This window comes from Magnolia sinica, chromosome 2, assembly GCF_029962835.1.
Source record: "Magnolia sinica isolate HGM2019 chromosome 2, MsV1, whole genome shotgun sequence".
In the NCBI taxonomy this organism is placed as follows: Eukaryota; Viridiplantae; Streptophyta; class Magnoliopsida; order Magnoliales; family Magnoliaceae; genus Magnolia; species Magnolia sinica.
Window position 1 is genome coordinate 109,610,885 of NC_080574.1, and position 14,701 is coordinate 109,625,585.

General features: G+C 40.6%; 1 protein-coding gene across 2 annotated transcripts in view; it reads right to left on the minus strand.

The window, feature by feature from the left end:
- LOC131237371 (thioredoxin Y1, chloroplastic) overlaps nt 1–14,701 on the minus strand; it is a 32,728-nt gene that overhangs the window by 1,231 nt on the left and 16,796 nt on the right. The window lies entirely within an intron of this gene.

Consider the following 14,701-nt stretch of genomic DNA (forward strand, 5'->3'; position numbering starts at 1 on the left):
AAGGTAAGAGTCAATTGCAGGTTCCATCTTGGAAAGGTCATCCATCCACAGAAAAGAGGACGTGTTTGAGAAGCTAGGGTGTTGAATCAAATCAAGACAGTGGTAAATGTTAACTAACAATAAATCCCATGGACCAAAACATCAGAATGTATTGTATCATATCAGGAATATATGGCAATAGATTGACCAGGCAATAGGATAACAGTTTCAAGATGTGAATGTATCAGAAAGTATCCCTCATATCAGTTTGTATTGTTGATACAGTCCGATACACATGGTATCAGAATGTACAAATCTATACATTCCTCCCAAATAATTTTAATGGAATAAAATATTATACCAATTGCCAATATCAGCAATATTGGAAAGTATAGTATCGTATCAGGGATGTATCACAATAAACTCATATGGGGATATGGTGTGTTCAGAGAGAATTTGAACCTTGAGGAACAAATTCACTTAATGTCTGTCACTGCTGTTGTTGCTGCCGTTGGTAGTTAATAATGTGTGGTCACGCCAATGCTGGATCATGGAGATAACTCGTAGGACCACGGATAATCAACAGACTTCACATGAATATATATATATATATTGAAATGCTCACCTGGGAACCGGTTCTCATGAGAACCCGTGAGAACTTTTTGAGAATTCGTTTCACGTGATATGAGCATAAAATCTGAACGGTCCATGTGATGTGGCACCCCATGACACACCCAGGGGCCCAACTTGTACCCTAATCCAAAACTTTGGTGGGCCATGGCAAAAGGAAATAGATTCCTCCCTTGATTTGCCTCTCTTTCCTATGGCCCACAAGAATTTTGGATCAGGTTAAAAGTTGGGCCCTGGGGGGTTCATGGGGTGCCACATCACATGGACCATTCAGATTTTGTGCCCATGACATGTGTGAAGGTGCCCACGTAGGTGAGCATTATTCATGTATAGAAAAGCTCACATGCTTCTTAGGTGAGCACCTGTGCACACCTTTGCACACGTGTCATGGGCACAAAATCCAATTTGTCCACGTGATACGGCACCCCCCCCCCCCCCCCCAAAAAAAAAAAAGAAGAAAAAATCAGCCTGAGCCAGTACTCTAGTGGGCCATGGCAAAAGGAAACAGTTTTGTCCCTTGAGTTGTTTTGGATTGGGCTGAAAGTTGGGCCCTAGAGGTTTCATAGGGTATCGCATCACATGGATCATTTAGATTTTGTGCTCATGACATGTGTGCAAAGGTGCACACAGGTGGTCACCTAAAAACATGCGAAGGAGAGCAAGCCCCCCTCTCTCTCTCTCTCTCTCTCTCTCTCTCTCTATATATATATATATATATATATATATATATATATATATATATTACACACACACACACACACACACACACACACACACATTGAAACTATGATAATATTCCATTAAAAAGGCCAAAGCCAAAAATTACAAATATACAAATATACACAAAAAAACATCTAAACATACCCACCCTAGGGCCTGGAAAGGAAGCATAGAGATCTACGCTTCTGCCCATTCCTTAACAAAGAGAATAGCCCTCTAGAAGACATCTATTACTCCTCTCTTCTTATACCTAAAGCATCGCTCATTTCTTTCCCACCATAGAGCCCAAAAAATTGCTAACAAACTTAATCTCCACCTCATTTTCCCCAATTTCCCTAGCCCCCCACCAGGCACCATGCCAAGAAGCAAGAAGATCTTCTATGTAATTGGGGAATACCCATAGGACCCCAAAAGAGTGAAGAACAATACTCCCCACCTCCCTAGCGAAGGAGCAATGAATAAAGAGATGATTCATAGATTTCGCATATTTGAAGCACATCAAACAAATATTTGGAAGGACCATCTTCCTCTTGCAAAGATTGTCAATTGTAAGTAATCTATTCCTCCCTACTAGCCATCCAAAAGCTGCCACCTTCAAAGGAGCACCATAGCGCCAAAGATGTTCCGTAGAAGATACCCCGACATTCTCCTCATTTTCAATCAGAAACTAATAAAGGGAACCAACAGAGAAGGAGCTGGACTTAGCTTTTAACCACTTCAAAGAACCCGCATTTGATAGCACTAGGGAAATTTTCTTAGTACCCGAAGCAAATGAATCAATTCTTCAATCTCCTCATCAACACGATTTCTTCTAAAGATAGGGGTCCAAGATGCTTCCTCACCTCTCACTAAAAAAGTAATTGCCCCTAAAGATGGAAACATATCCTCAAACTTGCTTCTCCAACCCATCTATCCTCCCAAAATTTAATTCTATCACCATCCCCCAAATTAAAACCTATACCCTCCCACACTATCTTTTAGGGACACTACTGATTTCCACAAATAAGAAGATCAATATAGAGAAGATGCCTTTGTCCACCACCCCCCCTTCCTCCTCCCTCCACTTTGCATCCCTCTCCACCCCAAACCTCTAAAACCCATTTTCCTAACAAAGCTAAATTTATCTCCTCTGGCTTCCTCAACGCCGCACCTCCTCTATCCTTCTGAGTATCATCCCATTTCAAAAGATGGAATTTATGATTCTCATCCAACCCTTCCCACAAGAGAGACATGAAGTAAACCGAAAGGTTTAACAAAGATGCCTGAATCATAACCATTCTTCCACCCATTGATGAATACCTAGATTTCCACTTGGACATCTTCCTATCGCATCGCTCAATAACTGTTCCACATATATTTTGTCATTCTCCCTATGCATAATGGTAATCCCAAATAAGTTGTAGGGAAAGAGGCTTCCTGACAACTGGACACATCCGCAAAGACCTAATTTTCTTCCTTGAAAATGTCTACCCCTAAAATCTCCCCTTTGAAAATGTTGACCTTCAAACCAGATACCACGTCAAAAGTAAGTATTATGGACCTGTCAAATAACCACTTGCTCTAATAGCTCGAGCCCTTAAATGATGGTGTATCAATGTATATCAATGAACTTTAACACTCCCCCACACGTAAGGGGTGGAACTCCGCACAGGAACATACTTGGGCAAGGGTGGAGGGACACTCACTCACACCATAAACAATTGCCCCATGTGGGAGAATATATTACGGAGGCATATTTGCTACTCCCGGGATTTAAATACATGACCGTCCGCTCTGATACCATGTCAACCAACCACTTGCTCTAAAAGCTTGAGCCACTAGAGAAAGTGGTTGTTTGACATGGTATCAAAGTGGAATGTCATGTGTTTGAATCTCGGGAATAGCAAATATGCCTCCGTAATATATTCTCCCACAGGGGGACCATTGTTTATGGTATGAGTGAGTGTCCCTCCTGCCTTGCCCAAGTATGTTCCCATGTGGCGTTCCACCCCGAACGTGCAGGGAAATGTTAAAAGCTCCTTGATATACATTGATACACCATCATCTAACGGCTCGAGCTTTTAAAGCAAGCGGATATTTGACATGGTATTAAAGTGAAAGGTCTTGTATTTGAATCCAGGGGCAGAAAATATGCCTCCCTAATATATTCTTCCAAGAGGGACCGTTTATGGTGTGAGTTGTAAGTGTCCCCCCATTTGCGTGTGAGTAGCGAGTGCCCATCCACCCTTGCCTGGTATGTTCACATGCAAAGTTCCACCCTGCATGTGCAGGGGAGTGCCAAAGTTCCTTGATATACATTGATAGCTTTTAGAGCACGCGGTCATTTGACATGGTATCAGAGTGGAAGGTCTTGTGTTCGAATCTCGGGAGTAGTAAATATGCATCCATAATATATTCTCCCACAAGGGCCCACTTATGATGCGAGTTGTGATTGTCCCCCCAGCTAGGTGTGAGTTGTGTTTCTCCACCCTTGCCCAATATGTTCCCGTGTGGCGTTCCACCTCACACGTGTGGGGGCGTGTTAAAGTCCCTTGATATACATTGATATGACATCCTCTAATGGCTCGAGCTTTTAGAGAAAGTGGTTGTTTGACCAAAAAATTTGAACATAGAAGTCGTCCACCTTACACGGTAAGAGAGTATCGTTTGCATACTGGATAAGCGAAACCTGAAAATCTAAATTGTCCACCCCAAACCCTCTTAGAAAACCAATTTGAACACCTTTATCAATCATTTTACTAAGCCTCCATTATTATCACAAAGAGAAATGGAGATAAAGGGTCGCCTGGTTGAAGCCCCCGAGAAGCGGCAAAAAAACCCCTTCGAAGATCCGTTTACCGATATGGAGAATTTAGCCGATCTCACACATTCCTAAAACGAAGAGGGCCATTTTGGTCCACATTCCAATCTGCCCAATATATAGTCTAGAAATGACCAATCCACATGATTATATGCCTTCTTAATATCAAGCTTGCACACTAAGCCTGCCTCCCCTTTTCTAAACCAAGAGACAACACATTTGTTGGCTAATAGAGAGCAATCAACTATCTACCTACCATCAACAAAAGCCCTTTGAGACTCCGAGAACACTTCCCAGCACCTACCAAAAATTGGAAGCTAGAATCTTTGCTAATATCTTTTATGGACCACCTAGAAGACTAATAGGATGGAAATCTTTCAAACATTCAGCTCTTTCCTTTTTAGGAATCATCGCTATAAATGTAGCCCCTAGTTTTGTCACTATAAAGCCTTTATCATAAAATTCTTGCAAAAAGTCTAACACATCACCCTTCACACATTCCCAAAATTTCTGATAAAAAGCTAGAGGAAATCCATTTGGCCCCGGAGCTATATCATTGCCTAATTCTCCCACTGCTTTCTTAATTTCTTCTTCAGAAAAAGCTTGTTCCAAAGAATCCGCCTCATCTGACGATATTTATCAAGAGCCGGCCTATTTCTCCTAATCCTTAGACAGAAGGTCTTTATAAAATTGCACTATGTTTTCACAAATCTTTGATTTCTCCTGAAACATTTCCCCATCTACCAATAACAATGTGATCTTATTTGTTTGCACTCTAGCATTAGCCACCGCATGAAAGAACTTGGTGTTTTTATTCCCTACTTTCAACCATGTCACCCTAGACCTTTGCTGCCATTTTATCTCTTCTTCTCGCAGCAAGGCATTGTATTTAGCACTATACACCTCCCTCAACACTTTATCCTCCTCCGATAGATCCTCTTTCTCTTCTTTTATATCTAGCCTTTGAATCTCTTGAAGGAGAATGGACTTTTCCTTCTTTCGAGCATTCATATGCTCTTTTTTCCATTCCCCAACCTTTTGTTTAAGCAACTTTAATTTTTGAAATAGGAATAACCTGCTCCCCCTTGAATTGAGAAGGATGACCACCATTCCACAATCTTTTCCAAAAAAAACCTTCTATTTCTAACCATGCTAGCTCAAACTGAAATGGTCGCAGCCCCCAGTCTTCCACATCTTCCACATCCATCTCCAACAAAAGAGGGCAGTGGTCCGAAAAAGGTCTAGGCAGCCCTCTTCGATAATTAATAAGTATTTCTCTACCCATTCCGAAGAGATAAGAAACCTATCTAGCCTGGACTTGATTGGTGATGCTTGCCCATTTAACCATGTAAATTTAGCGCCTCCCATCAGAAGGTCTAACATCTCATTCTTCAAGATCCATTCGGAAAAGGTTTTCATACTTGTTGAAATCCAGCATCCATTTGACTTTTCATGAAGTTTAACTACATTGAAATCTCCTCCAACACACCACAGCACATCCCATCTATTTCAACATGAGTCTAACTCTGCCCAGAAGTTGTCTCGTTGTTTCGGTTTGCACAGTTCACAAACTGATGAGAAGCACCACATAAATTCAGATCCCCTTTCTTTTAGTAGCATTGACACTGGCAATTACCTATCCAACTGTCCTCTTTACTCCACATCGTTGAATTCCATATCATTAAAATACCTCTTCTGTTCCAACCACCTCCGCTGCTAGCCACTCTTTTTGTTTACCCCACCAAATGGAGTTAATCGATAATATTGGGGATATTTCGATAATGTCAGGGATACTCCAAACAATGGATCAGATACCCCCTAAATCAATGAACCAGGAATTTTGAGAGACACGATTGGAAGATGCAGATGTATGCCACTGCTCTCCTAGAATAAAAGTAGTGGTAGATACTTTAAGGGCTATTTGTTATTAATGATCGCTAATGATTTTATCTCTTAGATCATAATCAAAACTTCTGACTGAATTGCCAGTTTGTTGCACAAAGAAAGTCATATTGGCTCTTAGTTTTGTCCAAAACTCTTTGGGGTGAAGATTTGGATTCAATATCCAACATTGTCTCTAACATGCCTTCTTTTTCCACAGTGCGTCTTAATTTGTTTTTTTATCGAGGTAACCTTTACCAGATCCCTGCCCTTTGAATGCTTGCCAAAGCAGATCTTTCCAAGATAATGGAACTCTTCCCACTCAAGGTGGCCCATCTACAAGCCTCCCCTCAAATGCAGTTATAGACAGATTCTGAGGGTCAGGATTCCCTACCAAGAACCAATACCCACTAAAGCTCAAAGTGTGGATGAAGTCCTACCAAAAACCTTAATATCTACAACTGCTCCCATCTGTTTCTTGATTTATTTCTAGTTTAGGGAGATACCTTGACAACGATATGGTTCCTCCCATTTTTTATAAAGGCCACCAAAATATTCCTCAACAGTACTTTCTCCCTGTTGAAGATTGTCAATCCCAGTGTGAAGTTAGTATATATGGGTCAAATCATCTCTTTAAGAATATGTTTTAGCTACTATATGCCATATCTCTTTCATTGTCCTTAAATAAAGTAACCCACATCAGATGCTGGGTTGCATTGAAAGTAACAATCAGGACACGACCATCAGGTTTTTACTTTCCCAGTCATCATAGGATGGATCATCAATTTTCAGTTCTTTCTTGTTTCCAGTTGTATATCCTAGCTCCTGTGAACATTTTCACGTACTGAGACCATTCCACATAATTTGTACCATCAAATTTAATTGTAGTGATCATAAGTTCAAAATGATCATTGTCCTATTGCAATCTAGCTCTTTTGATTCACTCCCATATGTTAGCTCATCATTAAAAGATAACCACAATTAATATGAATTGAAATGCTGATCCTTCTTATCAGCTTGTTATGCCTTATGGGTGGACTAGGGGGACTGGTTGGGTCTTCTAGTCAATCTAGAGGACTGGTTGGACCTACTGGCCAGACTGTTGTGATGCGTGGAGGGTTGTGTGCATCTATTGTGCTGCCCGATGGTGTTTGAGGGCCCTATTGATGGGCATGGAGAGCTACCAGTGGATTGACATGGAGTTTTTCGAAAGCGGAAGCAGAAACTTTTTCAAAAGCAATTTTATCATGAGTAGGACCTACTTCCCATCCAGATGATATCAAATTTCTAAAATGCGGAAACCAAGGGTTAACACCATACCTTTTAATTGGATTCTTTTGTCATCTATCCGACCGATGCCGATCCTTCAAAGTGGGTCTCTCATTGATCTATCTCCAGCGAAAGGATCCCTTGAAAGCCTTCTCACACCTGCACTATAGCTAGAGGCGTAAAAGAAGCAGAGTTGTCCACTAAGGTGGACCACATGTGTGATGGAGAGAGGAGGAGAGTCTTTGTTCTCTTTTCTTCTTTTCTTTCTTTTTTCTCCTCTAGGAGACGACTCTAACTGTGGGTTGGGGAAGGGGTATACCTTGCATTCTATGGCAATCCCCTCTGTGGATAGGATATATAGGAGTTTGGGGTTTTAAAGGAGTACCACCATATGGTGGTCCTCACCCCTACGAAATTTAGTATGGGCTAAATCAAAGTCTGTGATCCAGGCATCCAGCCTATTCGTGTACCCCAATTGACACAAATCCTTCCACCATGGTGTCAATCCTTGACCCAAAATTGAACAATTGAAACCATTCGAGAAACCTTTTGAAAACATCTAAGAGTGTTGGCCAGCTTTAAAACACTTGATGGACGGTCTGATGGACAAGATCTATCTACAACTAAGTCTCAGGAAGACTAGTGTAGCCCATGTTGGTGCATGTAAGGCTTCCATCGCATCCTAACATGTATTCCTAACAACAACACCAGTATGTTGACCAATGTAATCTCAAAAGGTGTGTCAAGGCCCATGAGAGTAGGACCATGAAGTCCTTACTAGACCTCAGGTCTAAGGATTATTGAAAGCTAGCACACGATCAATTTAATGCAATCCGCGCATGATGGCCCTCCTAGTTAGGAGACTGATGAGATCCTTCAATGCAAATGTCCAATTGAGCCTAGTACACATGCTCATAGAAAGTGAATATTCCCACCCCCATATGGTGAAGGGCGCCGCCAACAAGATGCCCAATGGTAAAGACTAATCCATCCTAACTCATTGTTGATTCCTTGTCACACAAGATAACCACAAAACTAATCCCAGGTCACCCAAACCCGATAAAGTTGTTATGGAAATTTAGGGTACTCGAGAACCGTGGTGTCACAACTCTCCCTTAGTCATGATGACTGTCGTGTCCACTTAATTCTTTACCCACATACCCACAAGAGACCCCTATAACCGACTAAACATATTTAATGCATAAGTTTCACACACAATTAATGATGAAAAAAAGGAAGTATATTTCACTCATCCAAGTGGTCACGAATAAACCAAATCGATCAACATATAGCATTGGCCTTTCATGGCACACATCTAAATTCTAAAATGATGCACTTCTGGTGAGGCATGACAATGATTGAGATCATCCTATGAAGATGATGAGTTATCCGCACCCTTCTTTCATCATCGTCTTAGGACCATAACATAGAATACAAAGAGGCCCGTGGACTCCCAAAACAAGAAAAGAAAACAACAAAAAAGTGACAAAAAGAAAAGGAGGAAGAAAAGATAGAAAGGGAGGAAAGAGGAAGCTTGAACACACGGCTCTGATACCATGAAGTTAGGAATGTTAGTAGGATAGACATCAAACCTACCATATATTGTTGTATAGTTATTTAGGAAACAGATTTGTAAATATCTTTCCTGAATTAGGGAATATAGATGTTGTAATTAGGAGATATTATGCTGTCATTAGGGGATATAGATGCTGTTGTAATTGGGGGATATAGATGCTGTAATTAGGAGATATTATGCTGTAATTGGGGGATATAGATGCTGTAATTAGGAGATATTATGCTGTAATTAGGGGATATAGATGCTGCTGTAATTAGGAGATATTATGCTGTAATTATGGAATACTATAATTAAGGGACATATTGTAATTAGGGAAAATGATTTCTATATAAGAAAAGGACCACTCGATTAAGGGTCATTGAGCAAATCTGACATGGTATCAGAGCCACTCTCTGCAACCTTGTCTTTGGTCTAATTTTCATGGTTCTAGGCTCTGGTTTTCTAGTTTCTTGGGTGCGGGTTCTGGTTTGCAGTTTTTTTGGTGCATTTCGAGATATTCTAGTTATGGCTAACAACTCCAACTCAGAAGTCTTTTAAACTCGATTTACAGGGAAGAATTATGCTGCCTGGGAGTTTCAGTTTTAACTTTTTATCATGGGAAAGGAGTTGTGGGTTCATGTTGATGGGAGTGATCCAGCACCTACCGATCCTATGACGTTGGTTCAATGGAAGGTAAAAGATGCTCGCATGATGACTTAGATTCTTGGGTCTATTGATCCATTACTTATACTCAATTTAAGGCCGCACAAGACAGCTAAATCGATGTGGGAGTACTTGAAAAAGGTTTATCATCACGATCATACCGCCCGGCGATTTCAGTTGGAAACTGATCTTGCTGCCTATTTACAAGGTACACTCTCTGTTCAGGAATATTTCTATGGTTTTCAGAATCTTTGGGCTAAGTTTTCCGACATTGTGTATGCCGACGTGTCGGCCGAGTCCCTCTCTGCTATTCAAGCAGTCCACGAAGTTAGCAAAAGAGACCAGTTTTTAATGAAATTAAGGCCAGAATTCGAGTGTATTCGCTCCAACCTAATGCACAGGGATCCTTCGGCATCTCTTGACGTGTGTTTTGGAGCACTTTTTCGAGAGGAAAATCTTCGCTTCCGCAAGAGAATGCTGTCGCATACGCTGCTTAAAGCAAAAGGAGGGTCGAGACATGAGTACAATTCAATGCTACAGTTACAAAGATTATAGGCATATTGCTGCCCATTGTGTTAAAAAGTTCTACAGCTACTGTAAACAGAAGGGACACATCATCAAAGAATGCCTAATACGTCCTCAAAACCGACTCGTAAATGCTTATCATGCTACTGCTACTAGCCACACTTCGGATGGGGTAACCAGCACTCAAAATCTCGCACTAGTGTCATCTTCCACTGTTGTTACACCTGCCCTTACACCAGAAATGGTGCAGCAAATGATTGTATCGGCATTTTCCACTTTAGGGCTGCAAGGTAAGGGTACTATACGTACTATACCCTCTCAATCTTGGCTTGTTGACTCCACTGCATCCAATCACATGACCAGTTCTCTTGATATGCTTAGCAATGTTCGTAAGTACACTGGTTCTTCTAATATTCAAGTTGCTAATGGCCATCGTTTACCGATTACTGGGATTGGTGATATCGCACCATCACTTACTAATATTTTTGTATCACCTAGGCTTTTTACGAGTCTTATCTCGATTGGACAATTAGTGGATGATAATTATAATTTTCAGTTTTCTTGTGATGGTTGTCATGTGCAGGATCCGGTGTCGGGGAGGACAATAGCGAAGGGGCCTAAAGTTGGGAGACTGTTTCCATTATACTTTTCCATTCCTAGTATCATTTCTTTAGCTTGTACTACTGTCTCCAATAATTGTGAAGTATGGCACAAACGTTTAGGCCATCCAAACGATATTGTTTTATCTCATTTGCTGAATTCTGGTTCGTCGGGAAAAAAGATTCTTCTTTGCCTCATGCTTTGTCTTTTGATTGTTCTACATGTAAAATCGGAAAAAATAAGATTCTCCCCTTCCCTTCTTTCAGGAGTAGGACAAAGAATTGCTTTGACCTTGTTCATAGTGATGTATGGGGCATTACTCCTGTCATTTCTCATGCTCATTATAAATATTTTGTGACATTCATAGATGATCATAGTCGGCAAACTTGGGTATATTTTCTGCGCTATAAGTTTGAAGTCTTTGCTGTTTTCAAATCGTTTCTAGCATATGCTGAGAATCAATTTACCACTAGCATTAAGACTTTACGATCTGATTCTGGTGGAGAATATATGTCCCATGAATTTCTTGAGTTTCTTCGTCACAAAGGAATTGTTTCTCACCGCTCGTGTCCTTATACGCCTCAACAGAATGGCGTGGCTAAGCGCAAAAATCGACATTTGTTAGATGTTACTAGGACCTTGTTACTTGCATCTTCTGTTCCTCCTAAATTTTGGGTTGAAGCTTTAGCTACAGCAGTATATTTGATTAATAGGTTGCCTTCTAAAGTACTAAATTTCAACTCTCCATACTATCGTCTGCATACAGCACCCTAGCTTTCTGGACTTACACATTTTTGGCTGTATCTGCTTTGTGCATCTACCTCCGCATCAACGTCACAAACTCTCTGTGCAATCTGTGAAATGTGTCTTTATGGGATATAACTTATCTCAAAAAGGATTTGTATACTATGATGCTTCTTCTAATAAATTTCATATATCTCGTATGTTGTTTTCTTTGAGCATCAATATTTCTTTCCTCGTTTTATTACATCATCTCTTGCAGTTTCTGCTCTTCCTCACTTTTGATGATTTGATGTGCCCTTCTGAATGCTTCAAGCCTGGTTTTGTGTATGAACGCCGTCGACCAACTCTACCCCTTCCTGAGTCTGATCTGCCACCTGATCCCGTTTTACATCCTCCTCGACAATCTAGCCGTACTTCTCATCAACCGGATATGTACGGTTTCCCTCATACCTCCTTCATGGCTACTTTATCAACTGTGTCGATTCTTAATTCCTACTCACAAGCTGATAAACATGAGTGTTGGAGAAAGGCTATGCAGGAAGAACTTCAAGCTCTTCAAGAAAATCAGACTTGGGACATAGTCCCTTGTCCTTCTCATGTTAAGCTAATTGGGTGTAAGTGGATTTTTTCTGTGAAATTTCGGCCTGATGGGTTTGTGGACCGTTATAAGGCTCGTTTGGTTGCCCTTGGTAACCGCCAGGAGTATGGGGTTGACTATGAGGAGACCTTTGCTCCTGTCGCTAAAATGACCACTGTGCGTACTATTATTGCCATTGCAGCCTCTCAGGGATGGTCCATTTGCCAGATGGATGTGAATAACGCATTTCTTTACGGTGATTTACAGGAAGATGTTTACATGACACCTCCTCTTGGCCTTTGCTCGTGGTCGACGTCGAATGTGTGTAAGCTAAAGCACTCTCTGTATGGTTTGAAATAGGCTCTCTGGCCCTGGTTTGATAAGTTCTGGGCTACCTTGCTTCGATTTTCTTTCATCCAAAGCCAGTATGATTCTTCGTTGTTTCTTCGTACGACTTATGTTGGTATTATTCTTCTTCTGGTTTATGTCGACGACATTGTCATCACTGGGACTGATTCTGCCCTCGTTGATCAACTCAAGTAGCATCTTCATGATTCATTCCATATGAAGGATCTTGGTCCTCTCCGATATTTCCTCGGTTTGGAAGTTCAGTCCGATTCCTCTGGGGTTTTCCTGCATCATCATAAATACACGGAGGATTTGATTTCCTTATCTGGTTTGCAGGACTCCTCTTTAGTGGATATTCCTTTGGAAATGAATGTCAAGTATCGACGTGAGGAAGGGATCTCCTTCCTGATCCCATAGTGTTTCGACAGTTAGTTGGTAGTCTCAATTATCTCACTATTACATGGCCTGACATCTCCTTGGCTGTCCAGCAAGTCAGTCAATTTATGTAGTCTCCTCGCCACCTTCATCTTGCCGCGGTTCACCGAATTATTCGAATATGTTCGGGGTTCCTCTCACCATGACTTGTTCTTCTCTACTGGTACTCCTCTTCACCTTGTAGCTTTTAGTGATGCTGACTGGGCAAGATGTCCTGATACTCGCCGGTCTGTCACCGGGTGGTATATGTTTCTTGGTGATTCACTTACCTCTTGGAAGAGTAAGAAATAGGATCGTGTTTCCAAATCTTCGACTGAGTCCGAGTACCGTGCCATGTCGGCAGCCTGCTCGGAGATTATGTGGCTCCGTGGCTTGCTAAAATTGGTTTTCCTCAGTCTACTCCCACTCCTGTTCATGCTGATAATACGAGTGCTATTCAGATCGCTACCAATCCCGTCTATCATGAGCGTACCAAACATATCGAGGTGGACTGCCATTCTATTCGGGATGCTGTTGATACTCGGGTTATCTCTCTTCCACATGTCTTAAGCGACCTTCAAATAGCGGACGTCTTCACCAAAGGTATGACACGACTACGTCATCAGTTTCTTCTTGGCAAATTGATGCTTCTTGATCGACCAACATCAATTTGAGGGGAGATGTTAGTAGGATAGACATCAAACCTACTATATATTGTTGTATAGTTATTTAGGAAACAGATCTGTAAATATCCTTCCTGAATTAGGGGATATAGATGTTGTAATTAGGAGATATTATGCTGTAATTAGGAGATATAGATGCTGTAATTAGGAGATATTATGTTGTAATTAGGGGATATAGATGTTACTGTAATTAGGAGATATTATGCTGTAATTAGGGGATATTGTAATTAAGGGATATATTGTAATTAGGGAAAATGATTTATATATAAGAAAAGGACCACTCGATTGAGGGTCATTGAGCAAATCTAACAAGGAAGAATATGAGAAAGAAAAGAAGACATAGGAGTAATAAAGGAGGAGAGTTTGATAATTCTTTCTACAGTTCCAAACACATTTATTTATAATCCCCAACATATAAAAGATATGAGCATTACATTAATAGAGAATAAATCTAAATATCCTAAGAGATCATAAAATATCCTCTAAGATATCTTTAAGATAACTCCTTACATATGGTACCTTCAAGTACAATGAAGGTTGTGTACTCTTAACATATTCAAATAGGAAGGTGGGTGTATCATGTATGAGAAGAATGGCTAATTAGCAAAGAGTTAGTGAATGGGCTATATTCAATGTACATTTGTAACATGAGCACTAGAAATTTCAAAAAGTAAGAAAATTTTAAAAATTAATAACACTTAAAAATATGAAGTTTAGAATTTTAAGAAAAAATAGAAGACAAACTTGGCCATGGCATCCAGACAAACCGAAACTATGTTAGGGAGGATATGTGCAAATGAACAAAAAAAAAAAAAAACTCCTCAAAAGAAAAACCTAACCATCCAATTTGCGCCAGTTAAATAGTGTATTATTTGTTGTCAGTGCATCCATTTTATATGAGATGGCTACGATCATATGATGGGGAAACCATTGGGCATGGCCCATCTCTGGATGGGCAAGACTAAATCAATGGCTTATATTAGTGAAGGGACCTCACGTGTACCATTGCTAAGTCGAGTTCAAAGGCCATTTCTCACAACCATCATATAATACCTTACATGCATATCTCCATAATGTGAGCAGTTTTGGATGATTTTGCCCCCGCATTAAGTTTTTAAGAGGGTCCTCGATCTTAAGATTTGAAAGGACGTAGGAGTGATTTTCAATATAGATCGGGGTATTTGGAGCATTTTAAAAATGTGGGCCATCAACCAAGGTTATTTTTGTCATTTCAAAAAGGCCTCCAGTGCCTACTTTCTTTCTTCATGATTCTCTACGCTGATTCTCTCTCTCCCAATCTCCTTTCCTTTCTC